This window comes from Armigeres subalbatus, chromosome 2 (assembly GCF_024139115.2).
Source record: "Armigeres subalbatus isolate Guangzhou_Male chromosome 2, GZ_Asu_2, whole genome shotgun sequence".
In the NCBI taxonomy this organism is placed as follows: Eukaryota; Metazoa; Arthropoda; class Insecta; order Diptera; family Culicidae; genus Armigeres; species Armigeres subalbatus.
In genome coordinates this window covers 159,439,242-159,444,935 of record NC_085140.1, presented here as the reverse complement: position 1 = coordinate 159,444,935, position 5,694 = coordinate 159,439,242, and positions in this window count along the sequence as shown.

Sequence of the window (5,694 nt, the reverse complement as noted above, 5' to 3'; positions counted from 1 at the left end):
TCCAAACCAATCCAAACCAAACCAATCCAAACCAATCCAAACCAATCCAAACCAATCCAAACCAATCCAAACCAATCCAAACCAATCCAAACCAACCAAACCAAACCAAACCAATCCAAACCAACCAAACCAATCCAAATCCAATCCAAATCCAATCCAAATCCAAATCCAATCCAAATCCAATGTAAACTCAATCCAATGCAAACTCAATCCAATCCAATCCAAAAGTAATCCAAATCCAATCCAAATCCAATCCAAATCCAATTCAAATCCAATCCAAACTCAATCCAATCCAAATCCAATCCAAATCCAATCCAAATCCAATCCAAATCAATCCAAATCCAATCCAAACCAATCCAAACCAATCCAAACCAATCCAAACCAATCCAAACCAATCCAAACCAATCCAAACCAATCCACATCCAATCCAAACCAATCCAAACCAATCCAAACCAATCCAAACCAATCCAAACCAATCCAAACCAACCAAACCAATCCAAACCAATCCAAACCAATCCAAACCAATCCAAACCAATCCAAACCAATCCAAATCCAATCCAAATCCAATCCAAACCCAATCCAAATCCAATCCAAATCCAATCCAAATCCAATCCAAATCCAATCCAAATTCAATCCAAATCCAATTCAAATCCAAATCCAATCCAAACCCAATCCAATCCAAATCCAATCCAAATCCAATCCAAATCCAATCCAAATCCAATCCAAATCCAAATCCAATTCAAATCCAATCCAAATCCAATTCAAATCCAATCCAAATCCAAATCCAATCCAAATCAAAATCCAATCCAATCCAAATCAAAATCCAATCCAATCCAAATCCAATCCAAATCCAATCCAAATCCAATGCAAACTCAATCCAATCCAATCCAAAAGTAATCCAAATCCAATCCAAAAGTTATCCAAATCCAATCCAAAAGTAATCCAAATCCAATCCAAATCCAATCCAAATCCAATCCAAATCCAATCCAAATTCAATCCAAATCCAATCCAAATCCAATCCAAATCCAATCCAAATCCAATGCAAATCCAATCCAAATCCAATCCAAATCCAAATCCAATCCAAACCAATCCAAACCAAACCAATCCAAACCAATCCAAACCAATCCAAACCAATCCAAACCAATCCAAACCAATCACAATCCAAACAAAACCAATCCAAACCAATCCAAACCAATCCAAACCAATCCAAACCAACACAAACCAACACAAACCAATCCAAACCAACCAAACCAATCCAAACCAATCCAAACCAATCCAAACCAATCCAAACCAATCCAAATCAAACCAAACCAATCCTAATCCAATCCAAACCAATCCAAACCAATCCAAACCAATCCAAACCAACCAAACCAATCAAAACCAATCCAAACCAATCAAAACCAATCCAAACCAAACCAATTCAAACCAATCCAAACCAATTCAAACCAATCCAAACCAAACCAATCCAAATCAAACCAATCCAATCCAAATCAAAACCAATCCAATCCAAACCAATCCAAACCAATCCAAACCAATCCAAACCAACGCAAACCCAATCCAATCCAATCCAAAAGCAATCCAAACCAATCCAAAAGCAATCCAAACCAATCCAAAAGCAATCCAAATCCAATCCAAATCCAATCCAAACCCAATCCAAACCAATCCAAACCAATCCAAACCAATCCAAACCAATCCAAACCAATCCAAACCAAACCAATCCAAATCTAATCCAAACCAATCCAAACCAATCCAAACCAATCCAAACCAATCCAAACCAATCCAAACCAATCCAAACCAATCCAAACCAATCCAAACCAATCCAAATCAAACCAAACACAATCCAAACCAATCCAAACCAATCCAAACCAATCCAAACCAATCCAAACCAATCCACATCCAATCCAAACCAATCCAAACCAATCCAAACCATTTCAAACCAATCCAAACCAATCCAAACCATTTCAAACCAATCCAAACCAATCCAAACCATTTCAAACCAATCCAAACCAATCCAAACCAATCCAAACCAATCAAAACCAGTCAAACCAATCCAAACCAATCCAAACCAATCCACAACACAAACCAAATCCAATCCAAATCATATCCAAACCAACGCAAACCAATCCAAACCAATCCAAACCAATCCAAACCAACCCAAACCAATCCAAACCAATCCAAACCAATCCAAACCAATCCAAACCAATCCAAACCAATCCAAACCAATCCAAACCAAACCAAACCAATCCAAACCAATCCACATCCAATCCAAACCAATCCAAACCAATCCAAACCAATCCAAACCGAATCCAATCCAAACCAATCCAAACCAAACCAATCCAAACCAAAAGCAATCCAAACCAACCAAACCAATCCAAACCCAATCCAATCCAAACCAATCCAAACCAAACCAATCCAAACCAATCCAAACCAATCCAAACCAATCCAAACCAATCCAAACCAATCCAAACCCAATCCAAACCAATCCAAACCAATCCAAACCAATCCAAACCAATCCAAACCAATCCAATCCAAACCAATCCAAACCAAACCAATCCAAACCAACGCAAACCCAATCCAATCCAATCCAAAAGCAATCCAAACCAATCCAAACCAATCCAAACCAACCAAACCAATCCAAACCCAATCCAATCCAAACCCAATCCAATCCAAACCAACCAAACCAATCAAAACCAATCCAAACCAATCCAAACCAATCCAAACCAATCCAAACCAACCAAACCAATCCAAATCCAATCCAAACCAACGCAAACCAATCCAATCCAATCCAAAAGCAATCCAAACCAATCCAAACCAATCCAAACCAATCCAAACCAACCAAACCAATCCAAACCCAATCCAATCCAAACCAATCCAATCCAAACCAATCCAAACCAACCAATCCAAACCAATCCAAACCAATCCAAACCAATCCAAACCAATCCAAACCAATCCAAACCAATCCAAACCAATCCAAACCAATCCAAACCAATCCAAACCAACCAAACCAATCCAAACCAACCAAACCAACCAAACCAACCAAACCAATCCAAACCAACCAAACCAATCCAAACCAATCCAAACCAACCAAACCAATCCAAACCAATCCAAACCAATCCAAACCAATCCAAACCAATCCAAACCAATCCAACCAATCCAAACCAACCAAACCAATCCAAACCAACCAAACCAATCCAAACCAATCCAAACCAATCCAAACCAAACCAACCAAACCAATCCAAACCAATCCAAACCAATCCAAACCAAACCAATCCAAACCAAAACCAACCAATCCAAATCAAAACCAATCCAATCCAAACCAATCCAAACCAATCCAAACCAATCCAAACCAATCCAAACTCAATCCAATCCAATCCAAAAGCAATCCAAACCAATCCAAAAGCAATCCAAACCAATCCAAAAGCAATCCAAACCAATCAAAACCAATCCAAACCCAATCCAAACCAATCCAAACCAATCCAAACCAATCCAAACCAATCCAAACCAATCCAAACCCAATCCAAACCAACGCAAACCAATCCAAACCAATCCAAACCAAACCAATCCAAACCAATCCAAACCAACCAAACCAATCCAAACCAATCCAAACCCAATCCAAACCAATCCAAACCAATCCAAACCAATCCAAACCAATCCAAACCAATCCAAACCAATCCAAACCAATCCAAACCAACCAAACCAATCCAAACCAATCCAAACCAATCATAATCCAAACCAAACCAATCCAAACCAATCCAAACCAATCCAAACCAATCCAAACCAATCCAAACCAATCCAAACCAATCCAAACCAATCCAAACCAATCCAAACCAATCCAAACCAATCCAAACCAACCAAACCAACCAAACCAATCCAAACCAATACAAACCAATCCAAACCAACCAAACCAATCCAAACCAATCCAAACCAATCCAAACCAATCCAAACCAATCCAAACCAATCCAAACCAATCCAATCCAAACCAATCCAAACCAATCCAAACCAATCCAAATCAAACCAAACCAATCCAAACCAACCAAACCAATCAAACCAATCCAAACCAATCAAACCAATCCAAACCAAACCAATTCAAACCAATCCAAACCAACCAAACCAATCCAAACCAAACCAATCCAAATCAAAACCAATCCAATCCAAATCAAACCAATCCAATCCAAACCAATCCAAACCAATCCAAACCAATCCAAACCAATGCAAACCCAATCCAATCCAATCCAAAAGCAATCCAAACCAATCCAAAAGCAATCCAAATCCAATCCAAACCAATCCAAACCCAATCCAAACCAATCCAAACCAATCCAAACCAATCCAAACCAATCCAAACCAATTTAAACCAATCCAAACCAATCCAAACCAAACCAACCAAACCAATCCAAACCAATCCAAACCAATCCAAACCAATCCAAACCAATCCAAACCAATCCAAACCAATCCAAACCATTACAAACCAATCCAAACCAATCCAAACCAATCCAAACCAATCCAAACCAATCCAAACCAATCCAAACCAATCCAAACCAATCCAAACCAACTAATCCAAATCAAACCAATCCAAACCAATCCAAACCAACCAAACCAATCCAAACCAATCCAAACCAATCCAAACCAATCCAAACCAATCCAAACCAATCCAAACCAATCCAAACCAATACAAACCAATCCAAATCCAATCCAAACCAATCCAAACCAATCCAAACCAATCCAAACCAATCCAAACCAATCCAAACCAATCCAAATCAAACCAAACCAATCCAAACCAATCCAAACCAATCCAAACCAATCAAAACCAATCCAAACCAATCAAAACCAATCCAAACACAAACCAATCCAAACCAATCCAAACCAACCAAACCAATCCAAACCAAACCAATCCAAATCAAAACCAATCCAATCCAAACCAAAATCCAACCAATCCAAACCAATCCAAACCAACGCAAACCCAATCCAATCCAATCCAAAAGCAATCCAAACCAATCCAAAAGCAATCCAAACCAATCCAAACCAATCCAAACCCAATCCAAACCAATCCAAACCAATCCAAACCAACCAAACCAATTTAAACCAATCCAAACCAATCCAAACCAATCCAAACCAATCCAAACCAATCCAAACCAATCCAAACCAATCCAAACCAATCCAAACCAATCCAAACCAATCCAAACCAATCCAAACCAATCCAAACCAATCCAAACCAATCCAAACCAATCCACATCCAATCCAAACCAACCAAACCAATCCAAACCAATCCAAACCAATCCAAACCATTTCAAACCAATCCAAACCAATCCAAATCCATTTCAAACCAATCCAAACCAATCCAAACCAATCCAAACCAATCCAAACCAATCCAAACCAATCCAAACCAATCAAAACCAGTCAAACCAATCCAAACCAATCCAAACCAATCCAAATCCAATCCAAACCAATCCAAACCAATCCACAACACAAACCAAATCCAAATCACATCCAAACCAACGCAACCAATCCAAACCAATCCAACCAACCCAAACCAATCCAAACCAATCCAAACCAATCCAAACCAATCCAAACCAATCCAAACCAATCCAAACCAATCCAAACCAATCCAAACCAATCCAAACCAAACCAAACCAAACCAAACCAATCCAAACCAATCCAAACCAATCCAAACCAATCCAAACCAATCCAAACCAATCA